This window comes from Pristiophorus japonicus, chromosome 15 (assembly GCF_044704955.1).
Source record: "Pristiophorus japonicus isolate sPriJap1 chromosome 15, sPriJap1.hap1, whole genome shotgun sequence".
Classification (NCBI taxonomy): domain Eukaryota; kingdom Metazoa; phylum Chordata; class Chondrichthyes; family Pristiophoridae; genus Pristiophorus; species Pristiophorus japonicus.
In genome coordinates this window covers 101,776,440-101,795,999 of record NC_091991.1, presented here as the reverse complement: position 1 = coordinate 101,795,999, position 19,560 = coordinate 101,776,440, and the positions used below count along the sequence as shown (strand labels likewise).

At 46.7% G+C, this 19,560-nt stretch overlaps 1 pseudogene; it reads left to right on the top strand.

The window, feature by feature from the left end:
* The window catches only part of LOC139281577 (zinc finger protein 585A-like), a 440,928-nt pseudogene that overhangs the window by 210,416 nt on the left and 210,952 nt on the right, over positions 1-19,560 (top strand).

Genomic DNA, 19,560 nt, shown 5'->3' with positions numbered 1-19,560 from the left:
GTTGTGTCAGGGGTCATAGAGGGGTCATGGGTCAGAGTGGTGTCAGTGAGTGGGGTAAGGTGTCATAAAGTGCGGTCAAAGGTCAGAGAGTGAAGTCAGCGGTCAAAAAGTGGTGTCGGCGTCAGAAAGTGGGGTCAGAGAGTGGGGTTTAGGTCAGATAATGGGGTCAGAATTCAGAGAGTGGGGTCAGGGGTAAGAGTGCGGTCAGAGAGAATGGTAATAGAGTAGGGTCAGAGGTCAGAGATTTGGGTTGGGTTCACTGAATGGGTCAGAGATTGGGGTCAGGTCAGCGAGTGGGGTCAGTGGTCAGTGCATGTGCTCTGGGGTCAGTTAGAGGGGTAAGTGTGTACGGTCAGTGAATGGGTTCAGAGATAGATGTCAGGGGTCAGTGAGTGGGCTCAGGATTCACTGAGTGGGATAAGTGCTCAGAAAGTGGGGTCAGGAACGGAGAGCGAGGTCAGCCGTCACAAAGTGGTGCCAGGGTCAGAAAGTGGGGACAGAGAGTGGTGTCAGAGATCAGAGAGTGGAACCAGAGGTCAGAGAATGGTGTCACGTGTCAGAGAGGGCGGACAGTCGTCAGTGAATCGCTCAGAGATTGGGGTCAGGTCAATGAGTGGGATCAATATTTGGGGTAATGGATCATCGAGTGTGGTCACAGAATAGTATCAAAGTATGGGGTCATTGAGTGGGGTCAGGAGTACGTGAGTGGGGTCAGGGGACTGAGAATGTGGTCAGAGTGGAGTCAGGGATAAGAGAGTGGTCCATGTTCGCGTTGCCCTCTCGTAATGACCCTGTTTCTGGAGCTCTGAAACTACTGTTTCTGGAACTCCTAATTTCCCTGCTAATGGAGCTTTTAATTTCCCTCTTTATCAAGGTGCTATTTCCAGTGACTCAGAGCTCCTCATTCACAAGTTTCAGGTGCACCTACTTTCCCTGTTTCTGGAGCCGCTTATTCCAATGTTTCTGAAGTTATTATCCCTGTTTCTGGAGCTCATAATTCCCCTATTTCTGGAGCACATCATTCCATTGTTTCTGGATCTAATTCCCTCTGTTTCTGGCGCTAGTTCCCCTGTTTTAGGAGCTAATTCCTCCCTCTCTGGAGCTCCTAATTCCCGTTTCTATAGTTGCGAATTCCTTTGTTTTTGCAGCTCATAATTCCTCTCTTTCTGAAGCTTCTAATACCTCAATTTCTGGTACTAATTCCCTTGTTTATGGAGCTCCTGATCCCCCCGATTCTGGAGCTCTAAATGTCCCTGCTTCTGGAGCATCTACCTTCGCTGTATCTGGAGATCCTAATTCCCCTGTTGAGGGGATCGTTCCTCTGTTTCTGGAGCAAATTTCCCTGTTCCTGGAGCTCCTTATTCCACTGTTTCTAGAGCTCCCAATTCCCCTGTTCATGTCACTAATTTCCCTATTTCTGGAGCTCTTAATTTCTCAGTTTCTGAAGCCAATTTCCAGGTTGCTGCAGGTCCTAATTACCCCGTTGCTGGAGTTCCTATTTCTCCATTAATTCCATTGATTCCGGAGCTCCTAATTCCACTGGTGTTGGAAATAATTCAGCTGTTTCTGGAGGTAATTTCCCTGTTTCTGGAGCTCCTAATTCCACACCTTCTGGAGTCACTAATTCCACTGAAGGCAGGTAAGTAACTGGTAGTGATTGTGGGCTACGTTTTTCTTTAAATTAACATATAGCATATAACTAAATACTAAAAACTAACCTTTATTTGTTTAACTAATTTAATAAACTATATCGGGTAAATACTTGATTAACGCTAAAATAATTAATGAAAAAATATAATGGGAAAACAGGAGACGTGTTGCTGCTGAATTATGTGGGAGCTTCTGGACGTTTTGGTCCAGGGTGACTACATCTGCGGTAAGTGTCTACGGCTTGACGAATTTCGGATTTGAGTTGAGGAGCTGGAGTCTGAGCTGCAGACATTGTGAGACATCAGGGAGGGAGAAAGTTACCTGGATCTTTTGCTCCAGGAGACAGCCACACTCTCCAGATTAAATACTTCAGGATTGACACGTGGTCAGGGACAGGAGGGTGTGACTGCGAGTGAGGCAGGTATGGGGATCTAGGATTGCAGGAGCCTCTGTCCCTGCACTTCTCCAATAGATTTTAGTTCTTGCAACCCTTGTGAACCGGTGTGCAGACTGCGGGATGGACGACCTTGGTGCAGAATGCCATTCAAGTGGGGGGAGTAAAGAGACAGGTGGTTGTAGTAGGGGACATTATAGTTAGGGGGATAGATACAGTTCTCTGCAGCCAAGAGCATGCATCCCGAAGGCTGTGTTGCCTTCCCAGTGCCTGGGTAAAGGACATCTCCTCCGGGCTGGAGAAGAATTTGGAGTGGGATGGGGAGGATCCAGTTGTCGTGGTACACGTAGGTACCATTGACATAGGTAGGACTATGAAAGAGGCTCTGCTGAGAGTGTTTGAACAGCTAGGGACTACATTGAAAAGCAGAACCACAAAGGTAATAATCTCTGCATTATTACCTGAGCCACGAACAAATTGACATAGGGTCAATGGAATCACGGAGATGAATGCGTGGCTCAGAGGCTGGTGTGGGAGAAGTGGGTTTCGATTCGTGGGGCACTGGCACCAATACTCGGGAAACAGAGACCTGTTCCTTGGGGATGGATTACACCTGAACTATGCTGGGACCAGCGTTCCAGCGATTCGAATAACTAGGGAGATAGACGGGGCTTAAACTAAATAAATGGGTGGGGGGGGGGAGGGGAGGGGCACGGTGGTAGTAGAGAAAAATCTAGAATGCTAAAGAGAAAAGAAAAGGAAGCAATGCAGGTAAGTGATTGAGGTAAGGATTACCAGATTATGTCAGGAAGGGACAGAGCATACAAACAAAAGAGTGCACTAGGAAATAGGGTCCAGGGAATAAAAATAGCCGTCAGACAAATAGGGATATAGTACCAAATAATGTTAAGATGTCTAATAATGTTAAAAATACAAATCTAAAAGCACTGCATCTGAATGCACGAAGCATCTGTAATAAGCTAGATGAATTAACAGCGCAAATCGAGTTAAACTGATACGATATAGTTTCAATTACGGAGATGAGGTTCAGGGTGATGAGGATTGGAAACTGAATATCCAAGGAAATTCGATGTTTAGGAAGGACAGGCAAAAAGGAAAAGGGATGGTGTGGCATTGTTAGTAAAGGATGAAAGCAGAGCAATAGTGAGAAAGATATTGGCTCAGAAAATCAAGATATAGAATCTGTCTGAGTGGAGCTAAGGAGCACCAAGGGGCAGAAAATATTGGTGGGAGTTGTCTATAGGCCTCCAAAAAGTAGTGGTAGTGTAGGGGTCGGCATCAAACAGGAAATTAGAGATGCATGTAACAAGGGTACTACAGTAATCGTAGTGACTTTAATCTACAAATTAGTAATAATACTGTGGAAGATTAATTCCTGGCATGTGTACGAGATGGTTTTTTAGACCAGTATTCTGAGGAGCCTATTAGGCAACAGGCTATCCTAGATTGGGTATTGTGTAATGAGAAGGGGTTAATTAACAATCTTGTTGTGTGGGGTCCTTTAGGGAAGATTGACCATAACATGATTAAATTCTTTATTAAGATGGGAAGTGAAGTAGTCCAATCCTAAACTAGGGTCCTAAATTTAAACAAAGGAAACTACAAAGGTATGAGGAATGAATTGGCTATGATAGATTGGGAAGATGCATTAAAAGGTATGATCGTGTACAGGCAATGGCTAACATTTAAGGAACGAATGTATGAATTGCAACAGTGAAACATTCCTTGCTGGCGTTAAAAACACAAAAGGAAACATGGCACAACCATGGCCATCAAAAGAAATTAAGGATAGTATTAGATCCAAAGAGCAGTCATACAAAGTTGCCAGAAAAAGTAGCAAGCCTGAGGATTGGGAGCAGTTAAGAATTCAGCAAAAAAGGACCAAGAGATTGATTGAGGTGAAAAATAGAGTATTAGAGTAAACTTGCCAGGAACATAAAAACTGACGGTGAAAGTTTCTATAAGAAAAGGAAAAAGATTAGTGAAGACAAATGCAGGTCCTTTACAGTCAGAAATGGGATAATTTATAATGGGGAACAAGGAAATGGCAGAACAATTAAATAAATACTTAGGTTGTGTCTTCGTGGAAGAGGACACAAATAACGTCCCAGAAATGCTACAGAGCCAAGGGTCTAGTGAGCAAGAGAAGTTAAAGGAAATGATTATTAGTAAGAACATAGTGCTCGAGAAACTAATGGGACTAAAGGCCGATAAATCCCCATGGCCTGATAATCTGCATCCCAGAGTACTAAAAGAGGTAGCCATGCAAATAGTGGATGTATTGTTGTCAACTTCCAAAATTCTATAGATTACGGAACAGTTCCTGCAGATTGGAGGGTGGCAAATGTAACTCCACTATTTAAAAAAGGAAGGAGAGAAAACAGGGAACTACAGACCGGTTGGCCAAACATCAGTAGTAGTGAAAATGCTGGAGTCTATTATAAAGGATGCGATAATGGCACACTTAGATAATATCAACGGGATTAAGTAAGTCAACATGGATTTATGAAAAGAAAATCGTGTTTGACAAAACTACTGGAGTTTTTTGAGGATGTAACTGATAGAATAGATGAGGGAGAACCAGTGGATGTAGTGTATTTGGATTTTCATAAGCCCTTTGATAAAGTCCCACGTAAGAGATGAGTGTGCAAAATTAAAGCACATAGGATTTGGGGTAATGTGGTGGCATGGATTGAAAATTGGTTAACTGACAGGAAGCAGAAAGGAGGAATAAACGGGTCTTTTTCGGGGTTGTGGGCAGCAACTAGTGGGGTACCACAGGGATTAGTGCTTGGGCCCCAGTATATGGTCCACGTCCTTGAGCCATATAGGTGGGCAGCTATCACTACAGCCCTGTAGACCATAAGCTTGATGCCAGATTTGAGGGCCTGATCTTTGAACACTCTCTTCCTCAGGGCCGAAGGCTGCGCTGGTGCACTGTTGAACTCGTCATCGATGTCTGCCCTTGCTGATAATAGACTCCCGAGATATGGAAAGTGGATCACGTTGTCCAGGGCCATGCCGTGGATCTTGATGACTGCGAGGCAGTGCTGTGTGGTGGGGTCAGGTTGATGGAGGACCTTTGTACCTTTGTCTTATGGATGTTTAGTGTAAGGCCCATGCATTCATACGCCTCGGTGGAGATGTTGACTATGACTTGGATTTCAGCCTCTGAATGTGCGCAGACGCAAACATCATCTGCATACTGTAGCTCGACAACAGAGGATGGAACGGTCTTGGATCTTGCCTGGAGGCGACGAAAGTTGAACAGTGGTTTTGTATGTTTAGTTCCACTCCACTGGTTCTCCCTTGTCCACTCTGCTAGATACATCCTCAAAAAAATCCAGAAGATTTGTCAAGCTTGATTTCCCTTTCATAAATCCATGCTGACTTGGACCGATCCTGTCACTGCTTTCCAAATGCGCTGCTATTTCATCCTTAATGATTGATTCCAACATTTTCTCCACTACTGATGTCAGGCTAAACGGTCTATAATTAATTTGGGGACAGGAGCAAGGATGTCTTACTACAGTTATACCATCATATCATTACCATCATCGGCAGTCCCTCAAAAGTGAGGAAGACTTACTTCCACTCTAAAGGTGAGTTCTCAGGTGACTGAAAAATCCAATATGGGAATTACAGTCTCTGTCACAAGTGGAGCAGACCGTCGTTAAAGGAAAGGGTGGGTGGGGAGTCTGGTTTGCTGCATGCTCCTTCCGCTGCCTGCGCTTGCTTTCTGCTTACTTTTGGCGATGAGACTCAAGGTGTTCAGCGCCCTCCCGGATGCTCTTCCTCCACTTATGGTGGTCTTTGGCCAGGGACTCCCAGATGTCAGTGGGGATATTGCATTTTATAAAGGAAGCATTGAGGTTGACCTTGAAACGTTTTCTCTGCCCACCTGGGGCTCGCTTGCCATGTAGGAGTTCCGAGTAGAGTGCTTGCTTTGGGAGTATTGTGTCAGGCTTGCAAACAATGTGGCCCGCCCAATGGAGCTGGTCGAGTATGGTCAGTGCTTCAATGCTGGAGAAGATGGCCTGATCAAGGACACTAACGTTGGTGCATCTGTCCTCCCAGGCGATTTGCAGGATCTTGCAGAGACATCGTTGGTGGTATTTCTCACCACCTACTGTATCTAAATGCCGACTTTCAATGGCTGATGTACCATGACACCCAGGTCTCGTTGCATCTCCCCTTTTCCTAATCTGCCGCCATTCAGGTAATATTCTGCCTTCATGTTTTTCCACCAAAGTGGATAACCTCACATTTATCCACATTATACAGCATCTGCCAACTCACCTAACCTGTCCAAGTCATCCTGATGCCTCTTAGCATCCTCCTCATAGCTCACACCGCCACCCAGCTTAGTGCCATCTGCAAACTCGGAGATATTGCACTCAATTCCTTCATCTAAATCATTGATGTATATTGTAAATAGCTGGGGTCACAGCACTGTACCCTGCGGCTCCCCACTAGTCACTGCCTGCCATTCTGAAAAGGAACCATTTATCCCGACTCTCTGTTTCCATCTGGCAACCAGTTCTCTATCCACGTCAATTCATTACCCCCAAAACCATGTGCTTTAATTTTGCACACCTATCTCTTGTGTGGAACCTTGTCAAAAGCCTTTTGGAAGTCCAAATACACCACATCCACTGGTTCTCCCTTGTCCACTCTGCTAGTTACATCTTCAAAAAATTCTAGAAGATTTGTCAAGTATGATTTCTCTTTCATAAATCCATGCTGGCTTGGGCCGATCCTGTCACTGCTTTCCAAATGCGCTGTTATTTCATCTTTAATAATTGATTCCAACATTTTCGCCACTACCGATGACAGGCTAACCGGTCTATAATTCCCTGTTTTCTCTCTCCCTCTTTTTTTCAAAAGGGGTTACATTAGCTACCTTCCAATCCATAGGAACTGATCCAGAATCTATAAAATGTTGGAAAATGATAACCAATGCATCCACTATTTCTAGGGCCACTTCCTTAAGTACTCTGGGGATTTATCAGCCTGCAATTGCATCAATCTCCCTAACACAATTTCCTGACTAATAAGGATTTCCTTCAGTTTCTCCTTCTCGCTAGACCCTTGACAGGGTGGATGCAGGGAGGATGGTTCCACTGATGGGGGAGACTCGAACTAGAGGGGACCATCTTAGAATAAGGGGCCGTCCATTTAAAACAGAGATGAGGAGAAATTTCTTCTCTCGGGGTTGTTAATCTGTGGAATTTGCCACCTCAGAGAGCTGTGGCAGCTGGGACGTCGCACACAGAGCTAGACGTTTTCTTAATCGATAAGGGGATAAGGGGATATGGGGAGCGGGCCGGGATATGGAGCTGAGTCCATGATCAGATCAGCCATGATCTTATTGAATGGCGGAGCAGGCTTGAGGGGCTGTATGGCCTACTCCTGTTCCTATTTCCTATGTTCTTATGTGCAGGGCTGAGGTTTTGCTTAGCTTACCATAACCCCTAGAGCTCCCCCTGCCCTTTATCAATCCCTATCACAGCTGCCACTCCCGCTCCACCAATTCCCCATCACACAGTGCCCCTACTCCTCCCCGTCCTTCAATTCCCCATCACACATTGCGCCTCCCCCACAATCAATCCCGCATCACAAACTGCCCGTCCCCTCCACATCCATTAATTCTCCCATTACACACTGTTCCTTCTATCCCTCCATCACACACTGCAGCTCCCCCTCCCCCACTAGCCAAACAGTAGCTCCTCTCTTTATTTCCTCCTCCTCCAATGTCCCACGCCCTCCGTATCCCCCTCCCCCAGTGTCCCACGCCCTCCGTATCCCCCTCCCCAGTGTCCCCAGTATCCCACTCCCCCAGTGGTCCCACGCCCTCCGGATCCCCCTCCCCAGTGTCCCCAGTATCCCCCTCCCCCAGTGTCCCACGCCCTCCGTATCCGTATCCCCCTCCCCCAGTGTCCCCAGTATCCCCCTCCCCCAGTGTCCCACACCCTCCGAATCCCCCTCCCCCAGTGTCCCATGTCCCCAGTATCCCCCTCCCCCAGTGTCCCCAGTATCCCCCTCCCCCAGTGTCCCACGACCTCCGTATCCCCCTCCCCCAGTGTCCCACGCCCTCCGTATCCCCCTCCCCCAGTGTCCCATGTCCCCATTATCCCCCTCCCCCAGTGTCCCCAGTATCCCCCTCCCCCAGTGTCCCATGTCCCCCAGTGTCCCATCCCCCCAGTATGCCCCCTCTCGCTGTATGATCACAAGCGCCTGCCTCCCGCTCCGGGACTCCCGGACTGCCGCTGCACCATTGTGGGCCAGGCAACACCGACCTTCGGCATCGATGAGCCACTTCCGGTCGGCAGCTGCTGGGCCTGACTCATCTCCCCTGGCAACTGGGGACAGAACTTGGAAAACCTGGATTAATTATGACAGATTTGCTGAATTCGGTTGGTTTTGCCGATACGATTCTCGGTTTTATAGTTTTATTAATAAACAAATGCCAAGTTGGATTATTCTATTTTGACATGAGCGATTGCGCACTGTTTTTTTTTAATTCGTGGCCAATCTTTCCAATTCTTTGTCAAATCACAAACGCCAGAGGTCACCTTGCACACATCAAGGATCACTCTGCGCCAATGCTTTTAGCCAAAAGGCCGAGAGCCACTGCACCGTTCCTGGAAGTACTGCAATACCAGGTTCGTGCCATGGAGGTGGATGGGTCAGCAACCCCACACACCTCCTATTTCCAAAAAGCATAGGAGAACCACCTTCCTGATCCAGGGAGAACCACTTTGGGGTCATGGTTACTCCCCTGTCAGGTCAGTTACGCATGATCTTAGCCAAAAGGCCGAACCCCAGCACCACCTGCCCTGCCAACAGGAGACCATGTGATGACCCCGGGCCCAGGAGACCATGTGATGACCCCGGGCCCAGGAGACCATGTGATGACCCAATGCCACGGGCACAATGCGCAGGAGCCCACTGCGCAGGCTGGAGGTCGGCATGCGCAGTGTGGCTCTAATCAGAGCTGCGTATGGTTTGTGACCGGGCTCGCTATTTGGAGCCAAAACGGAAGCATCGATTCGCAGGGGAGTAACGCACTCGGCGGGCAGGCTTCATGAACACCTGGTGTAGGTCGCACACCTGGACTCGGAAACTACAGGTCCCGAATTTGCTGCTTCGGGGCTTATTCTCGATTCTGAGCCCAGGCTGACGGCCGCCATCTTTGTAAAGGACAGCTGCAGGTTTGTGTGATTCATCGAGACACAGCGCATGCGTCATGAGCGAGGTGTGGGCGGGGCCTCAGGTTACCAGGGACTGAACCCAGTCAAGAGTCAGCACCTTCAGTGGAGGGGAACCACTGGGTGTGTATCTGAACCCAGCCAGAATCAGCACCTTCATGGCACGGGAACCCGAGTCAGGAACTTCAGGGGAGGGGAACCAGTGAGTGGCGAACTGAACCCAGCCAGAGTCAGCTCCATCAGCGGAGGGCAACTCGTGAGTGTAGAACTGAACCCAGCCAGAGTCAGCACCTTAAGGGGAGGGGAACCAATGAGTATAGAACTGAGTGCAGATATCAGGGCAGTTGTGAGAGACGATATTGGCTTAAATGAACAAAATGTTGAATCATTGTAGGTGGAGATTAGCGATAGTAAGGGGAAAAAGTCACTGGTGGGCGTAGTTTATAGGCCCCCAGATAATAACTTCACGGTGGGGTGGGCAATTATCAAGGGAATAATGGAGGCATGTGAAAAAGGAACTGCAGTAATCATGGGGGATTTTAACCTACATATCGATTGGTCAAATCAAATTGCACGGGGTAGCCTGGAGGAGGAATTCATAGAATGCATATGGGATTGTTTCTTAGAACAGTATGTTACAGAACCTACAAGGGAGCAAGCTATCTTAGATCTGATCCTGTGTAATGAGACAGGAAAAATAAACGATCTCCGAGTAAAAGATTCTCTCGGAATGAGTGATCACAGTATGGTTGAATTTGTAATACAGATTGAGGGTGAGGAAGTAGTGTCTCAAACGAGCGTACTATGCTTAAACAAAGGTGACGACAGTGGGATGAGGGCAGGGTTGGCTAAAGTAGACTGGAAACACAGACTAAACGGTTGCACAATTGAGGAACAGTGGAGGACTTTTAAGGAGCTCTTTCATAGTGCTCAACAAAAATATTCCAGTGAAAAAGAAGGGCGGTAAGAGAAGGGATAACCAGCCGTGGATAACCAAGGAAATAAAGGAGTATCAAATTAAAGACCAATGTATATAAGGTGGCCAAGGTTAGTGGGAAACTAGAAGATTGGGAAAATTTTAAACAACAGCAAAGAATGACTAAGAAAGCAATAAAGAAAGGAACGATAGATTACGAAGGTAAACTTGCGCAAAACATAAAAACAGATAGTAAAGGCTTTTACAGATATATAAAATGGAAAAGAGTGACTAAAGTAAATGTTGGTCCCTTAGAAGATGAGAAGGGGGATTTAATAATGGGAAGTGTGGAAATGGCTGAGACATTAAACAATTATTTTGCTGTGGTCTTCACCATGCCAAAACTTGCTGGTCACCGGAATATGGGAAGGGAGGACCTTGAGACAATCACTATCACTAGGGGGGTAGTGCTGGGCAGGCTAATGGGACTCAAGGCAGACACGTCCACTGGTCCTGATGAAATGCATCCCAGGGTATTAAAAGAGATGGCGGAAGTGATAGCAGATGCATTTGTTATAATCTACCAAAATTCTCTGGACTCTGGGGAGGTGCCAGCGGATTGGAAAGCAGCCTCTGTCTAAAAACGGGGCAGACAAAAGGCAGGTTAGTTTAACATCTGTAGTGGGGAAAATGCTTGAAGCTATCATTAAGGAAGAAATAGCGGGACATCTAGACGCAGCATGGATTCATGAAGGGGAAATCATGTTTAACTAATTTACTGGAATTCTTTGAGGATATAATGAGCATGGTGGATAGAGGTGTACCGATGGATGTGGTGAATTTAGATTTCCAAAAGGCATTCGATAAGGTGCCACACAAAAGGTTACTGCAGAAGATAAAGGCACGCAGAGTCAGAGAAAATGTATTAGCATGGATAGAGAATTGGCTGGCTAACAGAAAGCAGAGAGTCGAGATAAATGGGTCCTTTTCGGGTTGGAAATCGGTGGTTAGTGATGTGCCACAGGGATCAGTGCTGGGACCACAACTGTTCACAATATACATAGATGACCTGGAAGAGGGGACTGAGTGTAGTGTAACAAAATTTGCAAATGACTCAAAGATTAGTGGGAAAGCGGGTTGTGTAGAGGACTCAGAGACTGCAAGGAGATTTAGATAGGTTAAGCAAATGGTCTAAGGTTTGGCAGATGGAATACAATGTCGGAAAGTGTGAGGTCATCCACCTTGGGGGGGGGGGAACAGTAAAAGGGAATATTATTTGAATGGGGAGAAATTTACAACATGCTGAGGTGCAGAGGGACCTGGGGGTCCTTGTGCATGAATCCCAAAAAGTTAGTTTGCAGGTGCAGCAGGTAATCAGGAAGGCAAATGGAATGTTTGCCTTCATTGCGAGAGGGATGGAGTACAAAAGCAGGGAGGTCCTGCTGCAATTGTATAGGGTATTGGTGAGGCTGCACCTGGAGTACTGCATACAGTTTTGGTCTCCTTACTGAAGGAAGGATATATTAGCTTTGGAGGGGGTACAGAGACGATTCACTAGGCTGATTCCGGAGATGAGGGGGTTACCTTATGATGATAGATTGAGTAGACTGGGTCTTTACTCGTTGGAGTTCAGAAGGATGAGGGGTGATCTTATAGAAACATTTAAAATAATGAAAGGGATAGACAAGATAGAGGCAGAGAGGTTGTTTCCACTGGTCGGGGAGACTAGAAATAGGGGGCACAGCCTCAAAATACGGGGGAGCCAATTTAAAACCGAGTTGAGAAGCAATTTCTTCTCCCAGAGGGTTGTGAATCTGTGGAATTCTCTGCCCAAGGAAGCAGTTGAGGCTAGCTCATTGAATGTATTCAAGTCACAGATAAATAGATTTTTAACCAATAAGGGAATTAAGCGTTATGGGGAGCGGGCGAGTAAGTGGAGCTTAGTCCACGGCCAAATCAGCCATGATCTTGTTGAATGGCAGAGCAGGCTCCAGGGGCTCGGTGGCCTACTCCTGTTCCAAATTCTTATGTACTTATGTTCTTATGAACCCAACCTGAGTCGGACCTTCAGGGGACGCGACCCAGTGGGTGTAGAACTGAACCCAGCCAGAGTCAGCACTTTAAGGGGAGGGGAGCCAGTGGGCATAGAACTGAACCCAGCCAGAGTCAGCACTTTAAGGGGAGGGGACCCAGAGTCAGCACCTTCAGGGGAGGGGAACCAGTGAGTGTAGAACTGAACCCAGCCAGAGTCAGACCTTCAGGGGCGGGGAACCAGTGAGTGTAGAACTGAATCCGGCCAGAGTCAGTCCTTCAGGGGAGGGGGACCAGTGAGTGTAGAACTGAACCCAGCCAGAGTCAGCACCTTCAGGGGAGGGGAACCAGAGTCAGCAACTTCAGGGGAGGGGAACCAGTGAGTGTGGAACTGAATCGAGCCCGAGTCAGATCTTCAGGGGAGGGGAACCAGTGAGTGTAGAACTGAATCCAGCCAGAGTCAGCACCTTCAGGGGAGGGGAACCAGTGAGTGTAGAACTGAATCCAGCCAGAGTCAGCACCTTCAGGGGAGGGGAACCAGTGAGTGTAGAACTGAATCCAGCCAGGGTCAGCACATTAGGGGAGGGGACCCAGTGGGTGTAGAACTGAACCCAGCCAGAGTCAGCTTCAGGATAGGGGAACTAGTGAGTGTAGAACTGAACCCAGCCAGAGTCAGCACCTTCATGGGAGGAGAGCACAGAAGAACATTAGAAATAGGAGCCGGATTAGGCCATATGGCCCCTTGAGCCTGCTCTGTCATTTGATACGATCATGGCTGATCCGATCATAGACACAGGTCCACTTCCCTGCCCCCTCCCCATAACCCCTTATTCCCTTTTTGGTGAAGAAATTGTCTATCTCTGTGTTAAATGTATTCAATGTCCCAGCTTCCACAGCTCTCTGAAGCAGCGAATTCCACAGATTTACAACTTTGAGAGAAGAAATTCCTCCTCATCTCAGTTTTAAATGGGCGACCCCCTTATTCTAAGATAATGCCTCCTCGTTCTAGTCTCCTCTTTCAGTGGATAGGACCTCTCTGCATCCACCTTGTCAAGCCCCCTCATAATCTTATACATCTTGATAAGATCACCTCTCATTCTTCTGAATTTCAATGGGTAGAGACCCAACCTACTCAACCTTTCCTCATATGTCAACACCCTCATCTCTGGAATCAACCTAGTGAACCGAACTGCCTCCAAAGCAAGTATATTCTTTCCTAAACATGAAAACCAAAACTACGCAGTATTCCAGGTGTGGCCTCACCAATACCCTGTATAACTGTAGCATGACATCCCTGATTTTATACTCCATCCCCTTTGCAATAAAGGCCATGATTCCATTGGCCTTCCTGATCACTTGCTGTACCTGCATACTAACCTTTTGTGTTTCATGCATAAGTACCCCAGGTCCCGCTGTACTGCAGCACTTTGCAATTTTTCTGCATTTAAATAATAACTTGCTCTTTGAATTTTTTCTGCCAAAGTGCATAACCTCACACTTTCCAACATTATACTCCATCTGCCAAATTTTTGCCCACTCACTTCGCCTGTCTATGTCCTTTTGAAGATTTTGTGTGTCCTCGCACGTTGTCTTTCCTCCCATCTTTGTATCGTTAGCAAACTTGGCTACGTTACACTCGGTACCTTCTTCCAAATCATTAATATAGATCGTAAATAGTTTGGCCCCAGCACTGATCCCTGCGGCACCTGATTAGTTACTGATTACCAACCCGAGAATGAACCATTTATCCCAACTCTCTGTTTTCTGTTAGTTAGCCAATCCTCTATCCATTACCCCCAACCCCGTAAACTTTTATCTTGGGCAATAACCTTTTATGTCGCACCTTGTCAAATACTTGCTGGAAGTCTAAATCCACCACATCCACTGTTCCCCTTTATCTAGCCTGTTCGTTACATCCGCAAAGAATTCCAGCCAATTTGTCAAACGTGACTTCCCCTTCATAAATCCATGTTGACTCTGCCTGACCGAATTATGTTTTTCCAAATGTCCTGCTATTGCTTCTTTTAATAATGGACTCCAACATTTTCCCAACCACAGATGTTAGGCTAACTGGTCGATAGTTTCCTGCTTTTTGTCTGCCTCCTTTTTTAAATAGGGGCATTACATTTGCAGTTTTCCAATCTGCTGGGACCTCCCCAGAATCCAGGGAATTTTGGTAAATTACAACCAATGCATCAACAATCCTTGCTGCTACTTTTCTTCAGACCCTAGGATGCAAGCCATCAGGTCCAGGGGATTGATCCACCTTTAGTCCCATTATCTTACTAAGTACCACCTCTTCAGTGATTGTGATTGTGTTAAGTTCCTCCTCCCTATGACTATCCACTCTTGGGATATTGTTCATGTCCTCTACATTAGTAAAGACTGATACAAAATATTTGTTCTGAGTTTCTGCCATCTCCATGTTCCTCATTACCAATTCCCCGGTCTCGTCCTCTAAGTGACCAACATTGACTTTAACCACTCTTTTCCTTTTTATATACCTCATCATAGGCAGTCCCTCAGAATCGAGGAAGACTTGCTTCCACTCTTAAAATGAGTTCTTAGGTGGCTGTCCAGTCCAATACGAGAACCATAGTCTCTGTCACAGGTGGGACAGACAGTGGTTGGAGAAAGGGGTGAGTGGGACTGGTTTGCCGCACGCTCCTTCCGCTGCCTGTGCTTGGTTTCTCCATGCTCTCGGCGACGAGACTTGAGGTGTTCAGCGCCCTCCCGGATGCTCTTCCTCCAGTTTGGGCGGTCTTTGGTCAGGGACTCCCAGGTGTCAGTGGGGATGTTGCATTTTATCAGGGAGGCTTTGAGGGTGTCCTTGTAACGTTTCCTCTGCCCATCTTTGGCTCGTTTGTCGTTAAGGAGTTCCGAGCACTTGCTTTGGGAGTATCGTATCTGGCATGCAAACAATGTGGCCTGCCCAGCGGAGCTGATCAAGTGTGGTCAGTACTTCAATACTGGGGTTGTTAACCTGGTCGAGGACGCTAATGTTGGTGCGTCTGTCCTCCCAGAGGATTTGTCGGATCTTGTATATCTATAGAAACTCTTGCTATCTGTTTTTATATTTCGTGCTTGTTTATTTTCATCGTCTATCTTCCCTTAATAATTTTTTTAGTCATTCTTTGCTGGCTTTTCAAAGCTTCCCAATCTTCAGTCATACCACTAGTTTTTACCACTTTGTATGCCCTTGTTTTTAATTGGATACCATCCTTTATTTCTTTAGTTATCCATGGATGGCTATCTTTTCTTTTACACCCTTTCCTCCTCACTGGAATATATTTTGCTTGAGAGTTGTGAAATATCTCCTGAAATGTACGCCCCTGTTCATCAAGCATCCTACATTTATTCTATTTTCCCAGTCCACTTTAGCCAACTCTGTCTTCATACGTTTATAGTCTCGTTTATTTAAGCTTAGAACTGAACCCAGCCAGAGTCAGCACCTTAAGGAGAGGGACAAGGGGGAGAACCAATGAGTGTACAATTGAACTCAGCCAGAGTCAGACCTTCAGGGGAAGGGAACCAGTGAGTGTAGAACTGAAGCCAGCCAGAGTCAGACCTTCAGGGGAAGGGAACCAGTGAGTGTAGAACTGAATCCAGCCAGAGTCAGACCTTCAGGGGAGGGGAACCAGTGAGTGTAGAACTGAATCCAGCCAGAGTCAGACCTTCAGGGGAGGGGAACCAGTGAGTGTAGAACTGAACCCAGCCAGAGTTGATGGTGAAAGTTGGGAACGGAGGACAAGCTGCCTTCAGACGGCGATGTGTTTGAATTTCAGGACAGGGAGGGGGAAGAGTGTATGGGGCAGGGATTTACAGCTTTGGAGGAACGTGAGAGGAAAGAATATTCCATAGAATCTAGAATTGTCTGTTCTGAATTTATGTCCTGTACTTGCAGTAAGATTTTTATAAATTCCTTTTCCAAGATATTCGAGGGGCAGGATTTGCAGACGGGGAACTCAAACCAAACATCACGTCAAGATCTGACGGACTCAGTTAATTCCTCAGGATCTGAATATCATCGGACTTTGAATGTGGAAGGAGAAATGTTTGTCTGTTCTGTCAGTGGGAACATATTTCAAACATCAGTGTGACTGGACAAGCCCCGAGTAAGAGTGTTCCAGTGCACTGATTGTGGAAAGATCTTTAACCAGTTACACAGGCTGAAAAAACATCGCAGCATTGACAGCGGGGAGAAACCGTATGCCTGTTCTGTGTGTGGACCAGAGTTCAACTGATTGTCCAACCTGGAGAGACACAAGGACACCCGCACCATGGAGAAACCGTGGGAATGTGCGGACTGTGGGAAGGGATTCAATTACCCGTCTGAGCTGGAAGTGCATCGGCGCAGTCACACTGGGGAGAGGCCGTTCACCTGCTCCGAGTGTGGAAAGGGATTCTCTGCCTCATCCCACCTGCTGGAACATTGGCGCAGTCACACCGGGGAGAGGCCGTTCACCTGTTCTAAGTGTGGGAAGGGATTCACTGTGTCATCCCACCTTCTAACTCACCAGCGAGTTCACACTGGGGAGAGGCAGTTCACCTGCTCCGAGTGTGGGAAGGGATTCACTGTGTCATCCCACCTTCTAACTCACCAGCGAGTTCACACTGGGGAGAGGCCGTTCACCTGCTCCGAGTGTGGGAAGAGATTCACTCGTTCATCCCACCTTCTAACTCACCAGCGAGTTCACACTGGGGAGAGGCCGTTCACCTGCTCTGAGTGTGGGAAGAGATTCACTCGTTCATCCCACCTTCTAACTCACCAGCGAGTTCACACTGGGGAGAGGCCGTTCATCTGCTCCGAGTGTGGGAAGGGATTCACTCAGTCATCCAACCTGCTGATACACCAGCAAGTTCACACTGGGGAGAGACCGTTCACCTGATCCAAGTGTGGGAAGGGATTCACTCAGTCATCCGACCTGCTGATACACCAGCGAGTTCACACTGCGGAGAGGCCGTTCACCTGCTCCGAGTGTGGGAAGAGATTCATTCGTTCATCCCACCTTCTAACTCACCAGCGAGTTCACACTGGGGAGAGGCCGTTCACCTGCTCCGAGTGTGGGAAGAGATTCATTCGTTCATCCCACCTTCTAACTCACCAGCGAGTTCACACTGGGGAGAGGCCGTTCACCTGCTTCGTGTGTGGGAAGGGATTCACTATGTCATCCCACCTGCTGAAACACCAGCGAGTTCACAAGTGAATGTAGGGTTTGGATTCTGCTGTTACCCCAGACTGAATTGTGCCCTTTCTGACAAGTTGGGGTTTCTTTCTGCTGACATTGATAAACTCCAACCCAGTTATAGGCGTAAGTATTTGGAATAATCGACCAATTAATCAACGGGAAAAGGGTGAGATAAAAATAATGCTGATTGTGTTTGCATCCTTACTTGATCCTTTAAAAGACATAAATAGGAGCAGGGGTAGGCCATTGGCCACTCGAACCTGCTCTGCCATTTAATAAGGTCATGGCTGATCTGATCTTGGCCTCAGCTCCACTTCGCTGCCCACTCCCAAAACCCTTCACTTGCTTATCGTTCAAAAATCTGTCTATCTCCACCATTAATATATTCAATGACCCAGCCTCCACAGCTCTCTGGGGTACAGAATTCCATAGATTTGCAAACCTCAGAGAAGAAATTTCTCCTCATCTCAGTTCAAAATCAACAATCCCTTATTCTTAAACTATGCCCCCTAGTTCTCGATTCCCCCATGAGTGGAAATATTCTCTCTGCATCCACTTTGTCGAGTCTCCACAGTGTCATGTATTTCAATAAGATCACCTCTCATTCTTCGAAACTCCAATGAGTATGGGCCCAACCTGCTCAACATTTCTTCATAAGTCAACCCCCTTCCCTTTAGGAATCAAACTAGTGAAGCTTCTCTGAACTGTCTCCAATGCAAGTATATCCCTCCTTTTAAATAAGGAGGAGACCAAAACTGTACGCAGTACTCTAGGTGTGGTCTCACCAATACTCTGTACAGGTGTAGCAGGACTTCGCTGCTTTTATACTCCATCACCTACAATAAAGGCCAACATTCCTTTTGCCTATTCTCCATCTGCCAAATGTTTGCCCAATCTCTGAGCCTGTCCCTTTGCAGATTTTTTGTGTCGTCCTCACAATTTGCTGTCCCACCCATCTTTGTAATATCAGCAAACTTGGCTACATTACACTCGGTCCCTTCATCATAGTATTATTATAGATTGTAAATAGTTGAGGGCCCAGCACCGATCCCTGTGGCACCCCACCAGTTACCATTTGACAACCGAAAAATGCCCCGTTTATCCCGACTCTCTGTTTTCTGTTAGTTAGCCAATCCTCTATCCATGCTAATATATTACCCCCAACCCCATAAGCTCTTATCTTGTGCAGTAACCTTTTATGTGGCACCTTATCGAATGCCTTATGGAAATCCAAATACACATTTACCAGTTCCTCCTTATCCACCCTGCTCGTTACATCCTCAAAGAACTCCAGCAAATTTGTCAAACATGATTTCCCTTTCATAAACCATGCTGACTCTGCTTGATTGAATTATTATTTTCCAGGTGTCCCCATACTGCTTCCTTAATAGCTTTTTCCCAGTGCAAGATTTTAGGCTAACTAGTCTATAGTTTCCTGTTTTCTGTCTCCCTCCGTTTTTAAATAGGGATGTTACATTTGCGGTTTTCCAAACAACTGGGACCTCTCCACAATCCGGGGAGTTTTGGTAGCTTACAACCAATGCATCCACTATCTCTGCAGCCACTTCTTTTAAGACTCTAGGATGCAGGCCACCAGGTCCAGGGCAATGTCCACTTCTGGTCACATTATTTTACCGAGTACTTTTCCTGTAGTGTCAGTGAGGTTTTAAGTTCCTCCTTCCCTATGAGAATGTGAAAAAGGATTGCAAAAGTGGTAGATGGCTGGAGAAGGTAGCAAAAGGATGGAGATAGGGAATCATGGGAAAATGGCTAAAAGAAAATGTCAAGCTGCGATATTTGCCCTGTCGACAAAGGATTACTCAGAGTTGTGGTCAAACACGAGTTACGCGAAAAAGCAAAAGTCAGACATGAGTCAGACGAGGGGCTGCTATATCCAGCCATGAAATAGGGAAATCGAAACAATTAACACATCCCTGGAGCCTGCCCTATTTGGAGAGTTGACAGCCTGCAATTGGGTATGTATGGGGGAAATCGACCAATGATTGTATAAACTAAGTGTCACTCAAATGTGTTCTGCTGTAACAATGTATAAGTGTTGAGCTTTTGTACTGTTACGTAGCTTGTCAGGACAGAGGTGGACAAACTCGACTCGAGTGGGTTCCCCTTTATCTTAACAGGTCCCAGCCG